At 36.4% G+C, this 26,171-nt stretch overlaps 1 pseudogene; it reads right to left on the bottom strand.

Annotated features, from left to right (window-relative positions):
* Window positions 1–24,477, bottom strand: part of LOC129530336 (TGF-beta-activated kinase 1 and MAP3K7-binding protein 3-like) — a 28,696-nt pseudogene extending 4,219 nt beyond the window's left edge.
* Window positions 24,478–26,171: the final 1,694 nt, after the last annotated feature.

Here is a 26,171-nt window from a genome sequence, read left to right as displayed (position 1 = left end):
TCAGATGAGATATTAGAAACTTAAAATTTTATAAGATTTCTCATAAATAAGCATTGTCTTCTATTCTTACATAATTACATAATAAATCTTGAACTGGTAGATAAAAATATAAAATGTATATTTTGGATTAGGTATGATGTATTTATTAATAAAAATTAATGGTCATTAAAATGGGATAGAAAAACTAAATCTAAATCAGTTATTCAATATAAAAATTAATTGAAATTAACTTAAGATACTGAAATGCCTATCTAAACACTGGCAGATATAGAGCAGAAATATAGAGCAGATCTGATAGCTTTTACTATTGAATAACTCCTAGGTAACAACTGCCAAAAAATAATCCTCGTACCTTGGTTCAGTGACATTTACTCCGTTATGCTCACCTTTTTAAGTACATAAGGATTGTTTCAATGCTGACAATCTTGATTCTTTTGTAGATTCAACTTCCCATTTATGTACATTCTTGAATATTCTATGTTTATAAATTCTAAATATTTTCATAAGCATTACTTTTAGGATTATATAAATGTAGTCTATATAATACAGTTTTTCACATCTCATTAAAAACCCTCTGCAAATAATTTTAAGTGCTAAAAATGTGGGTGCTCTTAACATTTAAAATTTGGGGAAATTTCATTATTGCCACATTAAAATCAATATGGTAAATTTTTTTCTTAAGCTAATGAATATCTATCTCTACTAGAAATTTTCAAAGAATTCATAGTTATGATATTTCTGACATTTCACTACTCACCTTTTTTAGATGGGTTGGGTGGTACAACTGGGCCATGTTTTACGTTGTCATAAAAATTATTCATGGCTTTTGGATCAAAGTTGCCTATAAAAAAAGGAACTAGGAATTTATTAATCTTTCTCTCAAATTTCATTCTTTCACTATTATTTGATTTTTCAAGGAGTAACTATGAAAATTAAAATTGGAAGAAAGATAATCATTTTCTAGAATTGAAAATCTCATTATCATCTCTTCTCTACATCACAAAACTGTCACATCAGTGTTTGTCTATAATTTATCATGTAATGGACTATTTCTCCAATTGCAAAGCTAGTCTCCCTGGGCAGGATTAAGCATGAGGGACATTTTAGAAAGCAAACGAAGAGGAGAAATGGAAGGATGACTGAACAATTTTCCTCTGTGCTTGCCTATAAGAGCTATGACAAAAAAAGATATAAGTATAAAATAACCGCTTATGGATTCTTATGTTCAAGGAAAGAGAAGCTTAAATATTATATACAGATTTATCAATGACCAAAGAGAATATTGTGCTTATTTCAGAACAATAAAACAATCCTAAGAACTTAATGTTGCCTCAAATATTTCACTTTTAAAAAAGTTCACTCCGGCCGGGTGTGGTGGCTCACACCCATAATCTCAGCACTTTGGGAGGCTGGAGCAGGTGGATCATGAGGTCATATTGAGACCATCCTGAGCAACATGGAGAAACCCATCTCTACTAAATGCAAAAATTAGCTGGATGTGGTGGTGCACGGCTGTAATCCCAGCTACTCAGGAGGCTAAGGCGGAAGAATCTCTTGAACCTGGAAGGCGGAGGTTGCAGTGAGCCGAGATTGTGCTACTGCACTCTGTCAAGACAGCCAGACTCCTCCTCAAACAAACAAACAAACAAACAAACAAACAAACAAACAAAGTTCACTCCCAGAACAAGTGTCTATACTTCAGCTATATCTCTTGCCTTGGCTTCTCCAACATTAGTTTTGATTCAAGCAATGGTTTGGATCCCATCTTCACTTCCGCAAACCAGCAGACTGTCCTGCACAATTCCAATTAAGATTTATAACTATACCATAGTTATTTACAGATAATGATGTATGGTAGAGATAATTCAAGTATAGTAAATCTCTTAATTTGTAAATTTTTTTCCCAGAAAAAGTTTTCCTCCCTAAAATCAACAAAAAAATCTACTTTTTATCAAATCAAGCATTAATCTAATCTAAATGTCAAACAAAAAGAGTATTCTTTTTCTAAATTAAATTATAGATTGGAAACTCATTATTAAAAGTTTTCCAGAGATTGGGGGGGGGGAAGAAATTAGTTAATTCTGCTGTATTTAGATCTCTTATCAAAGGAATTAGAAATACTAAAATATAAAAAAAGGGCTTATTATAAGGATATTACTCAATGTAGAACAAAAACATTTCTTATTAAAATTAAATAGTGGTTTCTTTTGTGGGGACATTTGAATGTTTATTTTATTTTAAGATAGCTTTCTGAAAATAATTTATACATAGCTTTCCAAGTCTCCACTTGATCCAGGAAGTCCAGCTACCTTCACCTCTCACTGGGATTACAGGGATGAGCCACTGCACCTGGCCCGAACATCAGCTAAGTATATTTTCCAAATAAGTTGAACATTACTTAAACTGGTGATCAGTTAAGATCATCTGTACTATAGTGTACCTCCATAAAAAATTAAAAATACTTTACACAGGATGTAGTTAAATATTTTCACATCACATATTTGCCCATATTAAAAAATGACATAATGATTTTAAAACTGAGACATCATAATTTTGGACCTCTACTCATAGATTTTTTTTTTTTTTTGAGATGGAGTCTCACTCTGTCGCCCAGGCTGGAGTACAGTGGGGATATCTCGGCTCACCGCAACCTCCGCCTCCCAGGATAAAGCAATTTTTCTGCCTCAGCCTCCCAAGTAGCTGGGACCACAGGCATGTGCCACCATGCCTGGCTAATTTTTGTACTTTTAGTAGAGACAGAGTTTCACCATATTGACCAGGCAGGTCTTGAACTCTTGACCTTGTAATCCGCCCACCCCAGCCTCCAAAGTGCTGGGATTACAGGCAAGAGTACTCATAGATATTTTTAAGAAGCACATAAACATGGTTTGGAACTAAAAGTCATCAACTTGTAAAATATTCACAACTGACCAAAAAAGGAAAAATGCAGAATAACAGTATAGAATAGCCTAAAAGAGCTTAACAGTGAAATTGTCAAACCAAAACTATTACTGATGTCTCAAATATGACCTATAACTATGGAGTAGAAATTTATTTACTAGGACCATAACCTTTCTCATATAACCTTTTTCTTAATCTCTGAAACCAAAGTAACAATTTAAATACCAAATTATTTCTTATGTTACCAAATAGTGAAGTCTATACTTCTAGACTGAAGGAGGTTAACTTCTTTCAGTGTGCAGTCAACATTTATCTAGAGCTGTCTGTTCATGCTTCTCAATCTTGTTATTTTCTCAGGCTAGTATTTGTGGGAAAGTCAGTATCAAGCCCAACATTTAAGAACTGCATTTTATGTTAATATTTCTGACAGTTCATTACGAAATATATGGCCACAGTTGCTAAGAAACAACATGTATAATTCTACATGTGATTTATAAGGGGCAGTCAGGTAAAGTGGTGACACATATTTGCAGTAAACAATACTTAGAAAAAAAGAAGGAGAAAGGATGGCCACATATAAATATGCAACATATTCCTCGTGTAAAGCAGACACTGTTTTAACATTAAAAAATATTACTTCTTTAATCACACAGCACTGAGACTATTTCACTTAAATACTTATATGTCAAGGGAAATTATAGAAACCAACACTTTAAAGAGTCAAAGCCAATAATTTTAGGTTTGCCAATACTGGTGGAAATAATTCAGCAGCTGTGGCAGGCAGTGGGTTTACCAGAATTCCTTTGTTTTCTCACAACACTCTTTCAAGGTAGGTACTGGTATCTCCTTCAACTTGAAGATGAGGAAACTGAGACACACAGTGATGAAGTAATATTCCCAAAGTCATAAATCCAGTAATTGGTAGGGCCAGGATTTATATTGAAAACTACATATATTCTTTTTTGTCTTTATTTTCTAGATTTTTAAAAATAAGCTATTAATGTAGAACATATACTCCACTTTATTTTCTTCAGCCTTGTCTTTCCACCCACTCTACTACTCATTAGGCCTTTCAAGTATAAACATAGGGTAGTAAAATGTGAAGTAACTTTTTAGTTCACTTAAATGAAGTGAATGTGGTTTTTTTTCACATTCGTAATTTCTTTATGCATACAATTAAAAACTCAGAGATCTGAATCCAAAGGTATGGCTATTAAAGCTTTTAACAGAGCCCACTTTCACCAGACTGTCTGGAGTTACCTCAATTGTAAAGGGGATCTCAACTATATATACATTAAGTAACAATAATGCAGTAACTCAGGCTGTTGGGAAGTATTAGCAAATTTAGGGACTGCCCAATAAATCAGCAGATATCAAAACAACATAAGTGATATAAGAGACCAAATATACTAGCAAGATAATACCCTAAAATTCTAAAGATAAATATCATTTAGAAATGTTTTCTTCTTTATTTATTACTCAAGGAAAACCCTAAGTAATTAACATATAAACATATATAGCCATTAACATATAAAATGTTTAAGTCTGGCTACCAGGTAATACAGAAAAAATTTGAAGCATATACCTGCCCTTTAACAAAAGATATAAAGCACTTATATAGCTAATGTTCTCTTCCATGCAATACGCAAGAAAAACTGTTCTTTTCTTTTTAGGATTATATCAGTAAAGTCAAGTAGCTGAAGAACCTGTTTCCTTAGAACTCATTAAATTAACTGTTTATAATATTATATATTTTTTCATAGCTTCTGGTTAAATAAAACTGCCTCTCAAAATAAACTACCCATTATCAAAAGTATTCATGGAGGAGGGGTTTCAAGATTTACTGTGTAATTTACAGTTACTTGGATTTCTCTCTTACAGCAGTTAATATAATGCTTGGTTTAGTGGTAGATTGAGACAGATGATGATTATTACACATCTTTCATGTAATTTTTAAAAAAGATTATTCACAGCTATGCTGTAAATTTCTGCAACCACATATATAGCTAGACACATACATATATTCCAAATAAATTAGGTAAATGTATTTGTAACCAACTTTTAAAATACTGCTTGTTAAGAAAGTAAGGTTTGAAAACTTAAGTTAATATTGTATGATTAGCACAAAAAAGTCAGTTCTCTATTCTACAACAACAAGATAAAGATCAGGCTACCCAGCATTTACTGAGAAATTACTTGATAAAAATATTATTATATATGAGATATAAATTCTCTTGAAAAATGGAAAAAATAAACATAGGTAAATTGGACATAGTCAGTGAGTGCCAAAGCAATTTTAACTCCAAAACCTATGTAGGCATTCTTTCCACAGTATCATAGCAGCACTGGCAGGCATTGGATTTACCAGAATTATATGAACCAAAAGGGAATTCTGATTAAATGCTTTATTTCCTGATTAATTCCCACATAATACATTCCAGTATTATTCTTGTATGTTCCTAAAGTTAAAAGGAAAACAAATTTAGATTTGCCTCAGATTCACACGGGTAAGATTTTTCCAGTATTTTGTAACCTGCACTTTTTCTGAATCTTTACAAAGTTAGGCATTGAGCTAAATGTCTTGTATGTTAGGTTACACAATACTAACAAAACTCTCATGAGATTAATACTGTACCATGCACATTTCATAGAATAAAACAAGTATAAAATTACCTTATTCAAGGACATGTCAGTGACATGTAAATTGTAGACGTCGGATTAAATTTTTCATCTGACTCTAAAACCCAGTATCTAAAACTGCCCCCAAGCTATGCACTCCCTATACCCCTTCACTTTACTTTGGGCCTGGAAGTGGAAAAACCTGGGAATCACATTCAAATCTCTCATCTTCCAAATATTGTTATCCACATAAATTAACAAGTTTTGAAGCTGAATGGTGTGAGAGTTCATTACATTATCCTAGAAATTTTATATATCTTTGAAATTCTCTGGATAAAAAGTTAAAAATCAGTTAGTTGTGACGTGAATTTTAGCTCAATGAAATAAATAAATTATGGCTCAGTATGGTAGTGTCCTCAAAAAACTCTCATTTTCTTTTCTATTGTCTAAAGAAATCTCATAAATAAAAGCTCTGATACAAATCCTATTTTCAGGCCACACATGCTGGCTCACACCTAAATAGTCCCAAAGCTTTTGAAGGATCATGTGAAGCCAGGAGTTCAAGACCAGCCAAAGTAACAGAATGACACCACATTTTTACAAAAATAGATAAATAAAAAATAAATAAAAATAAAAACATATGGTAGTCCTAGCTACTTAGGAGGCTGAGGTAGAAGGACTGCTCAAGCCTAGGAGTTCAAGGCTGCAGCGTGCTATGATTACACCACTACACTCTGGTCTGGTCAACAGAGAGAGATCCTATCTCTAAGACATATAAATAAAATATGAATATAAATATATATATAAAATATAAAAATATAAGTACTGTTTTCATGGTTTTGAAGCACTAACCCATTGTGCATCAGATAGCTTCCTACTACCAACAAAAAGTTCAGTCATATTTGGCAGAAATTTTCATATAGTAAGTGCTTGCCATTAACAAAAAAATTTCATAGGATTATTTTAAAATAAGTGAGTTCTGGGCTAAGAAAATTTGTTTATACAGGTACATAATGGACTGAAAGTATTCAGTGAACACAGGTGGATTACCAAATTGGTTATATCCTTCAATGTCTTCCCTAATGAAACAACTGAATTAAGATTTCAAATGGAGAAAAAAAGAAGAGTTGATTTACATTAACACTGCCTTTCATTTATATTTAAAGATGTCTTTCAGTCAGGTATGGTGGCTCAGGCCTGCAATCCCAGCACTTTGGGAGGCTGAGGCAAGCAGTTCACTTGAGCCCAGGAGTTTGAGATCAGCCTCGCCAACATGGTGAAACCCCAACTCTACTAAAAATACAAAAATTTGCTGGGCATGGTGGCACATCCCTTCAATCCCAGCTACTCAGGTGGCTGAAGCACAAGAATCACTTCAACCTAGGAGGCTGAGGTTGCAGTGAGCTGAGATTGCACCACTTCACTCTAGCCTGGGTGACAGAGAAAGGCTGTCTCAAAAACAAAACAAACAAAAATATACCTTTCATTTGAAGACAGTTCTAATTGTACAACTGTTAATGATATCAACGTTTTAAATTTAGTTACTATTAGAAATGGTGTTTTTATATTGTTGAAGATGCCTGTACTCAAATCTGTTTCTAAAAAACTTCTGCTGATTCCCTACTGGCAATACAATAAAGTCCTAAAACCTCAAATTAGGCATATTAATCTTTGTTAAGACATTGAAAAATCTTACTTTTGAGCCAGGGAATCATATTCACTGCTTTCTGAAATTCAGTATGTTTTGATTTCAAGTCACTAGCTCACACCTTTTTCCCTACCAAAAATGCCTTCGCCTTTCCTTCTTCCTATTGCAATACTGTCTACAGTTGAGGGCAGTGGTTCCTAACCTCTTCCTCTTGCCCAATGCCTTTCATTTAATAGCCTTAGGAAAATCAGATGAAAGTTACAAACCCATGTCACATTCAAACACAAAATTTTGCGTGTAATTTCACAGAATTCATAGGTCCCCTCTGAAGCCATGAATCTCAGTTCAAATTTTCTAAATGAAGACTTAACTGCATATTGCAGACATACCACAAAAGGCCTGATGTATATGCCCATTTCTCTAAAGTTATGAAGACCACGAGAGGAGAGAGATAAGGACAGAAATGGAGAGAGGGCATGTATAAGCAGACAGATTACTTTGAGGAAGATCCCTGAAAAAAAGTAGAGGTTAAGGTGAGATGTGAAGAAAGAATAAACAGGATTTATACATGCAGGGATGTAGGCTTAGGGCATTATGCCAAGGGAATAATATAAGGGAGTGAAAAAATGATTGGATGATAAACATTCATCTAGCTGATATGATAGTTTATCAACATCAATGAGTATACATAGCTCTTACCATATTGTATTATAATTATCTGTTGATGCATCTATTTTTCCTACTAGCAGATATGCTATAAGCACTTAGCACAGTACCTCGTTCAAAAACTGTATGCAAAAATCTTAGTTGAGTAAATGTTGAAAGGTGAAGTAGTAGGTTCAATCACAGAAATCTTGTGATGTCAAAAGATTTTGAGAAGTATTTACAAAATTACGAATTGCTTAAGAACTTAAACTTCGGCCAGGTGCAGTGGCTCATGCCTATAATCTCAGCACTTTGGTAGGCTGAGGTGGGCGGATCATGAGGACAGGAGATCGAGACCATCCTGGCTAACACAATGAAACCCCATCTCCACTAAAAAAAAAAAAACAAACAAAAAATTAGCTGGGCGTGGTGGTGGGCACCTGTAGTCCCACCTACTTGGGAGGCTGAGGCAGGAGAATGGCATGAACCCAGGAGGTGGAGCTTGCAGTCAGCTGAGATGACGCCACTGCACTCCAGCCTGGGCAACAGAGTGAGACTCTGTTGAAAAAAAAAAAAAAAAAAAAAAAAACTTAAAATTCATGAGTATCAACCAACACATAAAATATATATCCCCCTAATATTTTCATTAGACTAATTCCTCTTAGAAATCTTAACAATACTCTAAAATTCAGTTTTTAAAATTACTTACATTAAATAAAGTTCAGAAGCATTAAAAATAGTTTATGGCTAATACATGTTTTAAATTCTTACTGGTCTCTTTGTAACTCCAAGCTGGATGCTGTGGCTCATGCTTGTAATGTCAACACTTTGGGAACAGAGGCAGATAGATCACTTGAGGTCAGGAGTAGGAGAGCAGTCTGGTGAATATGGTTAAACTGTCTCTATTAAAAATAAAAAAAAATTAGTCAGGCATGGTGGAGCACCCCTGTAATCCCAGCTACTTCAGAGGCTGAGGTGAGAGAATCGCTTGAACCCAGGAGGCAGAGGTTGCAGTGAGCTAAGATCATGCCACTGTACTCCAGCCTGGGCAACAGAGCAAGACCCCACCTCAAAAAAAAATTACCTAGAAGAAATAAATTCAAGGAGAAAAACAAATAACATCTCCAATCTCTATCTTGGTTTCAGTCTTCATTTTTATTTTGAATGAAAGAAATTTATAAAAATAATATGTTGTATTTTATTCTATGTGTCAGTATATGAAGACACTAATAAGCCTAGAATCACTCTTTTGCAAAATAAGCCATTGAATTATTCTGACAAAAGGCATTGTTTTCAAACACTATGCAGGAAGTAAATACTAAAAAATGAAATTGCCTAGACAGTTAATATCCTCATGTCCCTTCTAATACATTCTGACAAATCACTTACCATTGGGATCACAGTAGTGCAGCTGACCCTTATTAGCTGTCTGTGCATCACGTCATGCTCCATATCATTAACTTCAGCCTTTAATAGCTCTAGCTCCCCTTTCTCAAGTTGCAGTTGCTTTGCTAACCTCTCCATCCTTGCTCGTTGATGTAACAGCAAGGCTATATATATATATAAGCATTAAAGATAGGGCCATTGCAGAGAATAACACTGAAAAATTTACCTGGAAATTTATGTATAAAATAATCATAAGAAATCCTATCATCTAACTTTAATTGGCATTTCCTCACATTTCTTTCAAGTTTTATTCCGCTTATTTGGGATAGAACTAGACAGACCAAAATGTAACTGCTGCATCTATACATCCATGTAGTTACGTGACATTTTCAATCAGATTCTTTCAAACTGTAAGTGTGTGTGTTTTAAAAAGGCCCAATATCACATATAGCAGCATGTTCATTCTAATCCAATTCTATCTTATAATTATCATTACTCCTTCAGGACTTTTTCACTCCAAAGTTTAAATTCTTTCACTTTGATGAAGATTAGCATCCCTCTAAAAATCTATTTTCCCCTCTGTGAAGTCTGTACTTTTCACGATATACATTTTACTTGTTGGCATCTTTCTCTCATTATCCTCAGAAGTATTTTAGGTCTTCGCATGCCGGTTTTTTGTAAGAAAAATGTACAGGACTTTGTATGTAAGTAAATTTATAGATGACTCTGAAGGACTTGCCTTATCCTTATAAATTACATTGTTCAACATTTAATAAATATTAAACTTAATAGTGAATATAAATTACTTTATTTTGAATAAGAATTTAACTTTTCACCTCAAAGATTGAATTTCATAAAACAATTAAAATTCACCTTGTACATAGGCATAGTCATCTGATCCAGAACTAGAACGCTGATATTTGTGACTTACCTTTTTTCCTCCAGGACCTGGAGTCACTAAAATTGGCTGAACGGGTTCTGACGCTGCCAACTATTCATCTTGGTCCATGAAATTTAAAAGATTTTCAGTTGTTGCTCCACCTACAGTAATTTTTAAAACTGCAGATAGATGTGGTATTATCTGAGGAGACTGTGATAGGGCACATGAAGGTCCACTTCGTTGTGTATATGTAATATGCATGGGATTCACATTCATTGAAGGCTTTGATTGACTACACATTCCCTTTGAAGAACTTCAAGGTGTTACAGTGCCTGCATAGAGAGAATGCCAATTACATGGGGAAAGTTGATTACTGATGGGTGAAGGACAGCTATTAATTACTGTTCCAGGTCTTTGAGAAGGTTCAACCATAATTTCTGTCTTTTTCATGAATCTTCTGGGCAAGCTAGATGTTGTGTATTGGATATATGCTACTGAATGATTTCACTGTTTCTGACAGCCAGGAGGGTCCCGATTAGGTGGCATAAAGATGTGACTACTTGGGTGGCCCAACTGGGAAGGCTGTACTTGATGATGAGGAGAGCTGAAGGGTGAAGAACATTGAGAAGTAGGTGGTGACTGGTAAGCTGACTGAGAAATCTGCTGTTTGGGAGAATACTGAGATGTCTGGTAGTTCTGTTGATGGGGATAAACAGGTAAAGGATGCTGGCTATAATGAGGCAGTGGCCCTGTAGTGAGGACTACCATGGTGTACTGTAACAGGTGTGCCTCACATAAATAGAAGCAAGAGAACCATAGTATTGCTTGGAATTTGTAAACCTCTTGGTACCGTCTGTTAAGAAGCAAGGTTTTGAGATACTGTAATGGTAACAGGATTTGTACTATACTGAGGAATGTGCACAAATGAAGGAGGAGGTGGTGATGGTAGTGCACACCCTTGCATAGCAGATAGATTCATTTCCATTTGCATGGAAAATGACTGTTGAGGTGGCTGTGAAGAAGGAATACCTGCATTGCTGTGCTGTTCAATCATAAAAATTAAATTATAGTTGCAAGTGGCAGTCACAACAGCTGGAACTGAGTGTGGTTCTTGAACTAAATATATAAGCTGTTTTACCTACTCTTTGGTGTAGATCAATATGCCCATCACTTGAGCTATGTACCAGCGTTTGTCCACTATTAAGTTGAGCTCCATCTCCTGGGTGATAACTATGAGAAGACTGAATACCCAAGTTAATACACAAATGGTGATTTCTATTCATCTTGTTATCTGGACTATGGTATTCCAAATATAAATATTTGTTACTCTCCTGGGAAAGGGCTTGGCAACAGGCATCAAGATTATTACTGGTCTGGGCGGGAAAAATGATGAAAGTTAACACTAAAAAAACTGAAAATAGTGAAAATCACTCTTTGACTAACAGAAAAATTCAGTCATCTTAGAGTAAATAAAAATACTGGTTTAATCATAAAAAACTTCAAACTCAGTGATCCTGTAAAAGATATCAAAGTATTCACACACTTTACAAACACTTAGCTTACATTAGTTTACTTGTATAGTAGATTTATATTACATTACACTACTGCTAGAGAAATGTTACAAACTCTGGAGAAACTGCTAATAAATAGTCACTCAACAAGTTTTCTGATTCCAGGTGTAAGACTAATTTTATATTTGTTACATCTCTATAAACAGAAATACTGAAGTAATCTTAGATTCACCACAATTGCTACATTATAAATAACATCCTTTATTAATATTTAAACTAATAAACATAAAAATTACCATGCTTTAGTTTTCAAAAACCCTAAAGGAAAAAAGATTACAATGAAATCCCAAGTAAAAACATTCAAAATTCTAAAGCAATCATCACTTTTTAAAACTACATTTACCCCACTACCTAAATTCAGTTGTCTTCATATTTACAACAGATTTAAGCTAAGCAAAACAATCAACGACAAAAATAAAATCAATATTTTTGTCAACTCTGCCACAATTAGAACAATTTAGCAGTAAAACTTATCTCTATTATTTTAACAAAACTCATTCATCTGGAGTTTTGGATTGTTCTTTCCCACTGAGAAATTGGCTTGGTATTCTTTCAAAATCATTTACTAACTTGAATTGTTTTAGATTATCCATTTAGAACAATTCATCATGTTGGATATAAAAATGCTCTAGAAATAAATGCTTAGTGCTGCAAAGCGAAACCAGAACCCAGGCAAAAGTTTTCTCAGCAAGGCAATTTACTTCTGCAGAAGGGTGCCACTCACATCAATCAAGATTGCAAGAGCACAGGGAACAAAGAACAGGGGTTTTTATCTCTGATGCATGGTCCTTACCTCTGTGTCACTTCCCCATGGCCTGGGGTTGGACTGCACAATCTGAGCTGACCCACTTGGCTACTTGCAAATATTTTTCTAAATATGGAAGGAAAGAAGGACATGAGGAACAATGGTGAAGAGTGTGAGATGTGCAGTTTTGGGGAAACAATGGGTGCAGGTAACCAAGGGAACAAATGTGAGTTACTGATTAGAGCTGACAGGAAGTGGGTAGGCTTTTTAAAGTAACTAGGAGGCAAGTAGAACATGAAAGTTAGGTTTGGGAAAAAAGAACAAGGCACTTAGCAGTCTAAACCTTTGAAGAGAAACTCAGAAATTCGTTGTATCTTACAATCATAGCAAGGCAAAATATTTCATGATTTGTGTGTGTGTTTCACGATTAAGGGAGTGGGTGTGAGGGCTCCCTCTGTTGCCCAAGCTAGAGTGCAATGGTACAACATAGCTCCCTGCAGGCTCAAACTCCTGGGCTCAAGTGATCCTTGTAACTGAGCCTTCTGAGTTGCTAGGATTACAGGTGTGGGCATTAGGCCTGGCTCCAAAATATTAGAAATTTTGTGCAACAAAAGTCACAAGAAAAACTTCTCCATTCAAGAATTTAAGAACTCTTATAAAATGTTTTCTACTAAAATGAGAAATCTGAACTATTTTATTAATCTTAGAATGTTTTCTTCTCATCATTTATTTGCATGATTTTCAAATGACACAAGAGAAAACTATCATATTTCTTAAATTGCAACAACTACTTTTTTCTAGGATGAAACATTTTGATGCCCTAAGGGATCACCTACTCCATTTCACATTTACACATGCAGAAAAACATATCTAGAAATATACATAGTTTGACTACAGGCACTTAATTAACTGGATAGTTTCCTGACTCCCAGTATCCTTTCCATTACAATACAGTAATTGTCAAAGACAATGTTAGGTCAAAAGTAAAGTACTATACTGGGGGAAGTAAAAGAAGGGTAAGTCACATAAACCTTTGCAAAATATATTCTCTGAAAGCTCAAGAGCTGATTTTGTGGCTGGGTGTAGTGGCTCATGTCTGTAATTCCAGAACTTTGGGAGGCTGAGGTGGGTGGATCCCGAGGTCAGGAGATTGAGACCATCCTGGCCAACATGGTGAAACCACATCTCTACTAAAAATATAAAAATTAGCTGGGCATAGTGCCACGTGCTGATGCATGCCTGTATTCCCAGCACTCAAGAGGCTGAGGTAGGAGAATTGCTTGAACCTTGGTGTCATGTGCATCTGTATGAAGAGACCACTGAACAGACTGTGTGAGCAATAAAGCTTTTTAATCACTTGGGTGCAGGCAGACTGAGCCTAAAAAAGGAGTCAGCAAAGGGAGATAGGGGTAGGGCAGTCTTATAGGGTAGGTAGTGGAAAATTACAGTCAAAGGGGTTTTTTCTCTTGCGGGCAGGGGCAGGGGCTACAAGGTGCTCATTGGGGAGCTTCTGATACTCATTGTCCAGGATAATGTCAACTGATCAGTTAAAGTGGGGCAGGAACAAATCACAATGGTGGAATGTCATCAGTTAAGGCAGTAACTGGCCATTTTCACTTCTTTTGTGGTTCTTCAGTTCTTCAGGCCATCAGGATGTATATGCGCAGGCTTGGGCTCAGAGGCCTGACAGTGGGAGGTGGAGGTTGCAGTGAGCTGAGATTGCACCACTGCACTGCAGCCTGGCAATAGAGTGAGATTCTGCCTCCCAAAAAAAAAAAAAAAAAAAAAAAGAATTTGTCAGAACTTCAAAACAATATATATTTTTCCTATAATGCTTCTGTCACTGAGTACTTTTAAAATACTTTCTAAATAACAGGGAAAAGTATTAGTTGAAGTTTAAGAAGAATATAATCATAATTCAAAGATCTGTTTTTTTCTTAATCCTTTTGAAAACCATACTAATAAAAGAAGAAAAATTAGACATTAAAAAGAAAATTTAGCATCAAAGGATTCAAGTTAATTCTCAACAAAAAATTGTCACTGTTAGAAATCCAAAGGAAAACACATCTAATTAGGAAACTACTAAAATATCAGTTTCATTTAAAACCTAAGTCAATTCTGGAAGCATTATTAAGTAATATACTTATTAATAAGCATGTATTTTAATTTTTGTCAATGAATTGATGATCTAAATAATAATATTGCAAAAAAGAGACAAAGTTTACATCTGTCAGCCTATTCAATATGTATCTGTAAAGTAATAAATTATTTTTTCCCAGAAAGAAAATTTGAAAATATATATTCAAGATATTTAAATACCATCTGTATGAAAGTGTTGTAAAAGAAAAAAAAATCGCAGTAAATCCAGTAAGTCTACAATAAACTGCTAAACTTAAAAAGACTGCATCCTTTTTTTAAAATGGATAATCAATTTATTAAAAAAGGTAAAAAACAAAAAAATTATTTAGGTTGGTAAAGAGTTCAAGGTTATTATGAAAAATAACAGTCTTCAAAATAATTCTGGATTAGAAAACAAAAGCTCAGAAAGGCATTAAGACTTATATATTAAATGTAAGCTATTGAATCTTATATATTTTTTGGAAATAGAGAAACTTCCCCAAGCAAATAGGTGCTAAGTCTCCAAGTTAATATACTCTGTTAATCCCAGGGAGGGGAAAAGATAAACAACTTAGGACACTATTTGAATGCAATAAATTATCATGATATGTTTACAGAGTTAAATTTAAAATCCCATTCCTTTAGTTTGGTTAAGTGAGATGAAAACTCTGGGCCGTGAAAAAGTTGTTGACAACAATGGTCTAAATAATAAAAAAACTCAAAAGTATTTCATGCCCTAGGACAGGAGGAAAGTGATTGCAAGGAGAGTAGGTTAAATGAGAAACCCCACTTATGCTTAGTTTCACTCCACCATGATCCTTTGTTCTTTCAGAGACCAAACTATGTACCAAGTAATGGCTGAGATTCAGATTGGGGATTTAAAATAAGGCATATTAACATAAAAACTGTAAGTCCAAGGTCTAGACCTAGTATAAAGGCTTGCAAAATAGCGAAAGGTTTATGTTAGATCCTGAGTTGCTCATACTATAGTAAGGTCAAGTTTTAAGATGACAACTGTCTGTGTGTAAGGAAAATAAGTAGGTAAAAGTTCAAATCACAAGATTTTTTAAAAAAATCCTTGAAAAAGAGATTGTTGTCCCTTTTAGTGAGAGCACAAATTCTGTTCCACAGATTAACTATTTGAGTGAATCAAAATAAGCAAAGAGAAAGCAGGCTTAGTGTCATATATTAAAAAGTATTTATCTTTCCCATAACAGTGTGGAGGAATATATCTTGGGCCCCTTCAAGCTGGGAACCGCTCAGGGCAAATCTGCCTCCCATTCTATTCAAAGTTATCTCTCTGCTCAGAGAGACAGATGCATATTCTGATTGCCTCCTTTGGAAAGACTTAACAGAAACTCAAAAGATGTAGCCTACAGAGCTACATTCAAAAGAGCAGTCTACAGAAACTCAAAAGATGTGTAGCCATCTATCTTTCTCACATCTACCTGTGACCGGCAAGCTCCCAATGGTGGGAGGGAGGGGAAGTACATGGAAGGGGGGGAAGGGGCAGGGGGCTTGCTTTGTGTTATCTCTGCCTTTCTGGACAGAACTAATGTTTATATTATATTATATTATATTATATTATATTAATGCCTTATGTCTCCCTAAAATATACAAAACCAAGCCATGCTGTGACCACCCTGGCATATGTCTTCAGGACTTCCTGAAGTTGTAGCACAAGCATTTCCTCAACCTCAGCAAAATAAAATTTCTAAATTAACTGAGACCTATCTCGAATTTTGGGGGTTCACATTTTTAGTACACAAAGGGATTGTGAGTGGAGATGCCCCTGATCTTTGACAAATCTCCTGTTGGTGCTTGGAACCAGCTTGAGCTAACTTTATGGCTGAAACAAATAGGACAATTTGGTGAGGTCTAATTCCAGAGAGTCCCTGATCTCCCAAAATCTGATCAAGATTTTGCTGTACAACTCCACTTTTGTTTTTTGTTTGTTTGTTTGTTTTGTTTTGTTTTTTTTTTTTGGAGTTTTACTTGCTTCCAACACAAGGAAGGTGTTTTTTGTCCTGCTTCTATGATGATGGAAGGCAGGTGATTTCCTTTTATGGAGTTTGAGCTCCACTCCAAAAAGAAAGATGAGTTTGGATTTTTTTCCTGCTTCTAGGATGGTAGAGAGCAGTCTACAGCCTGAGACCCATCACTAAGTAAAAAAACCAGTTTGGGATTCTGTCTTCCAAATTATTTTTAAGCAACTAAAGTTAGCATTATTACATATGAGTTCTAAATTTCTTTTCAAAGTAAAGCAGGACCAGTCACAGACAAAACCTCTCAGACACCAGTTTTATGAAGGAAGGGGCTTTAATCAGCTGGGAGCATCAGTAGACTTGCATCTCAAGGTCTGAGCTCTCTGAGGTACAGATTCCTCTCTCATTTAAGGGCTTACATCTCTAAGGGGTCCACATGAAAGGGTCTGCAAGTAGGGGCTATGTAACTGAGGGCTACGTGCATCAGTGATGGGGGCTAGCAAAACAGAACAGAACAGAAAGTTTCACAATGCTTCATCATACAATGTCTGGAATCTATAGATAACACAGTGGTTAGGTCAGGAGTTAATCTTTAACTACCATGCCTGGATTTTGGTGCCAAGCCCTCTGTCTATTGATCTCACTTCTGCTTCTTTTTAACTTTTTGCTTCGTTTTTGAAACAGGAGAAAATGGGACAGGTGGTCTCCTTCCTTATTTTCCCCCTTTGAGTATCTCACTTATTAGTGGGAATTCTGACTTTCACCTTCACTATCTAGGTCTTTCAGTGAGACAGATCAATAGTGATTCATGTAATACACTTGTGCTGAAGTATTTTGGTGAACTAAAATAGTGAAAAATCTTCTCATTATTTGAAGGAGCAAAGGCAGCAAGCAGGGGAGCAACAAGTAGGTTCCTATTATTAAAGCATCCATATGTCAGTATGTTCAATTCTTTGCCTTCTACTTTTAAACTTAACTTTCTCATAAAGCAACCTTTTTTGATTACCTGCTCCACCCTGACTCATTTCAATCACCTCCTCCACACTGACTCATTTCGATTACCTGCTCCACCCTGACTCATTCCGATTACCTACTCCACCCTGACTCATTCTGATTACATACTCCACCCTGACTTATCCTGATTACCTGCTCCGTCCTGACTCCTTCTGATTACCTACTCCACCCTGACTCATTCTGATTACCTGCTCTGTCATAACCATTTTTCCTGCCAAACCACTCACCCTGTCACTTTCTTTAAATTAGCCAATTGGAATTAGTTTAGCCTGTGCTGTCTAATCCTAGCCAACAGGGGAACAACATAGCAGCAGGGCCACATGCATCAGGGATAAGAACTGCTTCCCCTCCCTTGTCCAAGTGTGCACTCACCACTGCTCCATCTGCAATGGTGCACCGTTCTATAGAAATAACTTGCCTTGCTGAGAATTTTTTTTAAAATTATATTTGAGTGCTATTTCTTTGCAGCATTGAAACTTTATAAATAACAGCAATAATAACAAGCTGGTGTGAATTTCTCCTTACACTTAGAGCACTCAGAAGTCATATAATTTATCAATGGTTTAGCAGCATTTTGTCCTAGCTGAAATATGGTAATGAGAATTTAAAAGTTTTTTTTGTTGTTGTTGTTATTGTTGTTAAAGGAGCTCAGTGGTTAAAGGTTAGCTTAATTAAAAGGCTAACATGCAAGTTCTCTTTGTGCATGTATGCCTGTGTGCAAGTTTGTATTTAAGAGGCCTTCAGTTTTTGGTTATTTCTGTTTTTCTCTCCTAAATCTTTGTCTTTTTTTAGCAAAAATTTTTTTCTTCTCAATTGACTGAATTCTGTTTTTCACCTGATTTTTTCACTAAAATAGTATTGCAGCAAAGGCTACTCTTGGCTTTTTAAGAAAGAATGTAGTTTAGACACTCAGAAATGTCTTTGTTTAAAAAAAATTAAGTGCACTTTGAAAGTGTCTCCCTCTAAAACAACTTTTTCTGTGTACCTTATGATTTGAAATTTGCAACTTGATTTTCACCTGAGTTGTTTCTTTTAATATGCAAATTTAAAGCTATTCAGCTAACAACTGCCTACAGTTGTTAAGACAGGTTATAAAGAATCTGAAAGTCTAAGGTAAAAAAAAAAGTGTGTGTGTGGGTCTTTATGAATCTCTAAAAGGTACTTCCATAAGCATGTCTAATATGTCTGTTTATTCATATGGTGTACATAATGTTTTGCTACTAAAAATATATAAAAGAGCTCTAATTAATTAGCTTAAAGAAAAATAAAGGTGCTTAAATCAGATACTAAAAATGAAAAGGCTAGTCAAATGCTTTTTCAATTTTATGTAACTAAGGTAAAATCTTTAATAACAAAGCTGGCCTTAAAATTCTTGGTAAAGTAATATTAGAAATTGCTGAGACCAGCTTGGAGACCCCAACACAGTGGTGCTAGAGGAATTAAAGACACACACACAGAAATATACCATGTGAAGTGGGAAATCAGGGGTCTCACAGCCTTCAGAGCTGAGAGCCCCAAACAGAGATTTACCCACATATTTATTGACAGCAAGCCAGTGATAAGCATTGTTTCTATAGGTTATAGATTAACTAAAAGTATTCCTCACAGGAAACAGAGGGATGGGCTGAAACAAAGGGATGGGCTGAAACAAAGGGATGAACTCTGGCTAGTTATCTGCAATAGGAACATGTCCTTAAGGGATGGGTCGCTCATGCTATTGTTTGTGGCTTAGGAATGCCTTTAAGTGGTTTTCCGCCCTGTGTGGGCCAGGCATTCCTTGCCCTCATTCCAGAAAACCCACAACCTTCAGCATGGGTGTTATGGCCATCATGAACATGTCACAGTGCTGAGAGATTTTGTTTATGGCCAGATTTAGGGCCAGTTTATAACCAGATTTGGGGGCCTATCCCCACCATGTCCCCCTTCTTGTTTTTGCAAAGTGACAAAAGCAAAGGCAGCTCTGTCATGGTAAGTTACTTCTTGCAGGAGTTGGGATCTGCATCTGCAGACCATACAAAGAACACAGATTAAAAGCACAATCATCAGTGAAACCACAGAGCTTCCAAGTGATTTTATCAATTTTAATGGGTTACTAGCTGCTAATCTGTCTGCAGCTCTAGTTCCTGGCATTAAGGTCAGGTGTGCCTGGGATGCTTTAAATATTTGTTCTTTTAATTTTGCAATATCCAAAGACAAGTTTGTAGAGTGTCCTTCTGGATTTTTTTTATTCTTTCCCAAATTTTTATCTTATTAAGAGTCATTAATAGTTTCCACAAATCCTTATGTTTAGCTCTTACTGTGGGCCATATCATTTGAGATTGAGGTGCCACTATACTGCCATGCTTCCAGATAATAGAAACTCTTGCCATATTTCTTACTATTTCTACCATCTGATCATTTTGTTTAGACTAGCTGAACATAGTGTGGCCATGGCATGCAGACTGAGAGGTGCAATTCAAGCTAAACATCCCCTCAGTGGATCAATCAATGATGATTCCATACGAATTGTTGTGCAGCACCTCTGCCTGTTCTGCAGTGCAATCTTCCCAAACAAGTATGTTCATTATTTCTGGCAAGATCCAATTGTGTTTACAAATAAGTTTTTGGGGGCAGTATGCTTCAATTATAGGAGCAGATTTATTATGGTAAATACTGAGATTAGAAAGCATGTGTAACTGTGTCAGAGTGATTACATCCAGGCATTATTGCCAGCCAAGATTGATAAATATGCCCAATAATATACTTGTTCTCTGTGTCAGCACTTGCTGAAGGAATACTCATGACAGTGGTGATCACCACTATCATAGCTACCATTAAATTACTCATTGTGACTGGTTGTCCTGCTTTCCTCAGGTTTTCTTCCACCATCTGTGACAGCTTCTTGATCTGTCCCCAGGTAGGTGGCTGTGTTCAATGGGTGTTGCTCATGACAGTTGGGATCCTCCTCAATGTCAGTCTCAACATGGCTGCAACTGGAGGGTCCTTGGGATCCTCCTGGAATCTCTTCTTCAGCATCTGGCTCATGATAAGGTTTCAGGTGTCTTGATGGTACCATCAAAATCAGCTGTTGATTCAGTCCTGGAGAAACACAAGCAGAAACTCTACCCCAACTTATTATTTTACCTATTTCCCAACTTTTTGTTATTGGATCTCTCCACCAAATAAGTTGTTCTGCTTCTGTCTTTGCAGCTGGTTTCTGTAGATACTGTTCAGCTGTTGATAGCATCTGGCCTTTAGGCAGGCTCAAACAATTTATGGTCAATAATGCTAGATTCAGTTGCATATACAGTGTCTCATAGTATCTGTTTTCCTCCTTTTGCTTTTGAAACTGCTGTTTCAGGGAGAGATTCATTCTTTCTACTGTGGCTTGTCCTTGAGAATTATATGGGATGCCAGTAAAGTGGCTAATATTTCATACAGAGAAAAATGTAGCCAGAAGTTGGCTAGTATAGCCTGGGGTATTATCTGTTTTAATAGAAGCTGGAATGCCCATCACCACAAAACACTGCAAAAGGTGATGTTTAACACTGGCAGAAGACTCTCCTGATTGGCATGTAGCCCAGACAAAGTGAGAAAAGGTATCCACACATACATGTACATAAGCTAGTCTCCCAAATGAGGGAAGATGTGTGACATCCCTTTGCCAAAGAGAGTTAGGTTCCAATACTTGAGAATTAACTCCTCCCATAAAAGATAAGCAATGCACCATTTGGCAAGTTGGGCATTGCTGAATAATGGCTTCAGCTTCTTCCCAGGTAATGCTGTATCTGCATTTGAGACCAGAGGCAATAACATGGGCTAAACTGTGAAAGTGTCTGGCATTAGATATTGCAGTAGCAACTAGGTGATCAAGCCATTTGATTCCTTGCAGTCAAAGGTCCTGGAAGAGGTGTTTGAGCCCTAATATGAGTGATGTAAAAAGGGTGCATTCTACTCCTAACTGCTTTAATTGGGTAGAAAATCATCAGTTGTTCATCTGTATGAAATCATAACTGAGCATTTTCAATTAATTGTGTGGAATGAACCACATATGAAGAATCAGAAATCACATTAATAGGCATATAAAAAGCAGTCAATACCTCAACTACAGCTACAAGCTCTGCTTTTTGAACTGAGGAATAGGGTTTCTGAAAAACTTTTCCTTTTGAAGCAGAATAAGATTAGACCCATCTATAAAAACATTTTCAGCACCTTCAATTAGTTTAAATTTAGTTATTTTAGGGAGAATCCAATTAGGTAATATCAAAAATTGAAATAATTTTGTTTTAGGAAAATGATTATCGAGAACACCCACAAAGTCAGCTAAATGGGTTTGCCAAGTATGACTATTTATGAAAGCTTACTGTATTTGTACCTTTGTGAGAGGGATAATAATTTTTCCAGGATCATATCCATGTAATTTAACACTCTGAGTTCTCCCATTTCCTATCATAGTAGCAATTTGATCCAAATAAGGAGTTAGAGTCTGTGAATTAGTATGTGGAAGAAAAAGCCATTCTACAAAGTCCACTCTAGGACAATAACACCAGTAGGTGAATGCTGAGTTGGAAAAAATCAGCAAATCTAGAGTCTTCTCTGGATGTATTCATTTGAGCTTTATAGACTTGCTTTTGAATCAGCTGTAACTCTGTCTCAGCCTCCTTTGTTAATTGCAGAGGGCTAGTGAGACTAGGATCTCCTCTAAGGGGAGAAAATAGATTACTCATGGCATAGATAGGAATGCCTAGAGCAGGATGTATCCAATTAATGTCCCCTAGTAATTTTTGAAAGTCACTTAATGTTTTCAACTGATACCTACATATGGTTAATTTTTGTGGCACTATTGTTGTGTCATTTACTAAGGTCCCCAAGTAGGAGTAAGGAGCAGTAGTCTGCATTTTGTCAGCAGCTATAATTAAACCAGCACAATAAATCAAATTTTGCAAGTGATCATAACATTGGAGTAATATTTCTCGAGTGGGGACAGCACAAAGTATGTTGTCCATATAATGAATAAGTCTAACACTGAAAATTTTTACGAGTAGGTTCAATTGCTTGCCCTACATACATCTGGCAAATTGTTGGGCTGGTTAACATGCCTTGTGGCAACATTTTCTACTGAAAATGCTTAGCAGGCTGCAGGTTGTTTACCGCAGGAATTGTAAATGCCAACCGTTTACAGTCTTCAGTAAAGAAACAGTCTTTTAAATCCATGACTATTAAAGACCAAGTTTTTGGAATCATAGCAAGAGAAGGCAGTCCTAGCTGCAATGTACCCAAAGGTTGTATAGCTGAATTAATGGCTCTTAAGTCAGTGAACATTCTCCATTTACCTGATTTTTTCTCAATTACAAAAACTGGAGAATTCCAAGGGAGAAATGTTGGAGTTATGTGTCCTTTTTCTTATTGTTCATTAACGAAGTCCTCTAAAGCTTCCAGTTTCTCTTTACTTAGTGGCCATTGTTCTATCCAAATTGGCTTATATATTAACCATTTTAAAAGTATAGATTTTGAAGGCTTAACAATGGATCCCATCAAAAATGATATCCTAAACCTCGGTGGGAAATTTGTCTTTTTGCTTGAAGCAGTTCCTTCAAACCTTGCAAGTTTTTCTCCTAGTCCCATGCAAGGGACATACCGCATTTCATGCATCATATGTTGACTTTGAGGGCTATACATCTGCCCTGGAATTAGAACTTGTTCTCCCCATTGTTGTAATAAATCTCTTCCCCATAAATTTATAGGTACAGAAGTTACAGTTGGTTGCATAGTCCCACATTGTCCACTGGGCCCTTCACAGTGCAAAACATAACTACTTTGATATACTTCAAGGGTGTTACTCTCTCCAACTATGTTAAATTGAGTGCATTGAATTGGCCACATGCATGGCCAGTGCTGTAGAGAATGATTGAAATGTCCACTCCTGTATCTACCAAATCTTTAAATTTCTTTTCCCTGAATACCTATTTCACAGGTAGAACATTTATGAATAATTCGATTCACCCAATAAACTGCTTTGCATTGTTTATTTGTTCTTCCAAATCCTCTCTTTCATTTAGTTTCACTTTCCCCCATTTCCATATATGGCACAATCAGGAACTGTGCTATACGCTCTCCTGGCTCTGCTTTCAAGGGAACAGAAATTGATATAACAATTTGAATTTCCCCATTGGAATCTGAATCAATGACTCCTGTTTGTACTTGCACTCCTTTTAAATTTAAACTAGACCTGCCTAGAACTAATCCTATTGTCCCTGCTGGCAAGGGTCCAAAGACCCCTGTTGGAACTTTTTGCAGGTGTTCCCCAGGAAGAAGACTTACAGCTTTTGTGTAGCATAAATCTACTGTGGCACTACTGGCTGTGGCAGGAGACAGACTTTGTACAGGGGTGAAGGAATGGCTTGAGCTGGAAATGCCCTGGTTTGGAATGGGACTGAGGACTAGCCCCTCATGGGATTTCCCCAATTTAAAAAGAAAATGCTCAAATGTAGCTATAATATTTCCCTGTTGATCTGGGGGATGTATTCTAACAGGGAACTGTGAAGCCTCTAAATCATCCTTTCTTCTAGCTTGCTGAATTCCTGCCTGAATGGAACTGAGAGCAGTTGCTCAAGGTGCTGCTCAAACAGTTACTGGGGCAACAACTTTTTGCCCAGTGTCCTCCAGAAAGAAAGATCTGGAGGGTCAGGCCACTCTGTTTCTTCAAAATAATGAGGGGATGGAGAAGGGTAGGGATGAACCTCTCCTTCCTTTGCTGCTTTAGCTTTAGCTGGCAAACAAACCTGCTCTGTCACCTCTTCTGTTACTTTGTTATATAATCCTTCCTCCTCCTCATTAGTGTGAAAAGGTTCCAAGGTGGAATGAACCAGAGCCCACACTTGTCCCATTGTCACCCTGATGCTTCTGAGCTCCCCTTCTAACTCATCACGGGGATTGCTTAAGGGTACTTGGGTGACCTCCAGCTTAGTTCCACATTCTCCAACCATTGCTCTGGTGACCCTTTGACCTGGGCTTGAGCCCCACATATGGGCACCACTTGCCAAGACCAGCTCGGTCAGGGAGATCCTAACCCAAGGGTGCTAGAGGAATTAAAGACACACACACAGAAATATAGTGTGTGGAGTGGGAAATCAGGGATCTCACAGCCTTCAGAGCTGAAAGCCCCAAACAGAGATTTACCCACATATTTATTGACAGCAAGCCAGTGGTAAGCATTGTTTCTATAGATTATAGATTAACTAAAAGTATTCCTCATGGGAAACAAAGGGATGGGCCAAAACAAAGGGATGGGCTCTGGCTAGTTATCTGCAGCAGGAATATGTCCTTAAGGCACAGATCACACATGCTATTGTTTGTGGCTTAGGAACACCTTTAAGTGGTTTTCCACCCTGGGTGGGCCAGGTGTTCCTTGCTCTTATTGCAGTAAACCCACAATCTTCAGCATGGGTGTTATGGCCATCACAAACATTTCACAGTGCTGCAGAGATTTTGTTTATGGCCAGTTTTGGGGCCAGTTTATGGCCAGATTTGGGGGCTTGGTCCCAACAAGAAATGTCTTATGAATTGCCAACATACTTTTTTTTGCATTTATTAATCAAGCAATTTCATATTTATCCCTGCTGAATAGCATAAGTTGTCAAAGTTTGGCATAGGGGTTACAAAACTATAAATGCAGCCCAAATCAGAATGATATTTGGTTATGTAATTTAAAAAAAATTATTTATTCATTTATTTTTGAGACAGTCTTGCTCTGTTGCCCACGCTGGAGTGCAGTGGCATGATCTAGGCTCACTGCAACCTCTGCCTCCTGGGTTCAAGCAATTCTCCTGCCTCAGCCTCCTGAATAGCTGGGATTACAGATGTGCACCACTACACTCAGCTAATTTTTGTATTTTTAGTAGAAAGGGGGGTTTCACCCTGTTGGCCAGGCTGGTCTTGAACTCCTGACCTCAAGCAATCTGCCCGCCTTGGCCTCCCAAAGTGCTGGAATTACAGGCGGGAGCCACTGTGCCCAGCCTGCTTCTGTATTTTTTAGTACATAAGACATTGATATGGGTTTAATGAAAATAGCTGCATCTTGAATTTAGTAAGATTACCATAACTTCTAATCCTGCAGCTATAGACAGTCCAGTCCACAGACAATAAGGAGATTTGTTTTGGAAACAGACTGTTATCATATTTTTTTCTTCTCCCAAAGTTAGTTCAGCCTATGCCCAGGAATGAAAAGGACAGCTCAGAGGTAAAGAGCAAGATAGAGTCAATTAGGTCAAATCTTTTTTCACTGTTTCAGTTATAATTTTGCAATGGTGGTTTCATAACTTTAAATTCATGACTATCACAGTTTTCATAAATAATCTAGGTAAAAAATTAAAATAGGTAAATGTAATGGGATAAATACTTGTAGACAAACTGGTCATAATTTAGAATATAAAATTACATTAAATTAAATAATAAATATTTCATTATTTGGGTATTTTCCAATATATATTGTAGGAAAATATTCTTACTAAAAAAAAAGTGAGAGAGAAGTATATTCTTTTTTTAAAAAATGGTGGAAATTTTTTGTCTAATTTGAACTTTATTTAAAGGTTATATATAAAACAAGGTAACAAAAAAGCCAGGAAATTTTAAAAGATGTAAAGAAAGTGATAAAGGCTGGTGCCTGTGAGTACTTTGGGAG

Source organism: Gorilla gorilla, chromosome Y (genome assembly GCF_029281585.2).
Source record: "Gorilla gorilla gorilla isolate KB3781 chromosome Y, NHGRI_mGorGor1-v2.1_pri, whole genome shotgun sequence".
NCBI classification, from domain to species: Eukaryota; Metazoa; Chordata; class Mammalia; order Primates; family Hominidae; genus Gorilla; species Gorilla gorilla.
This window is presented reverse-complemented; position numbering and strand designations above follow the sequence as displayed.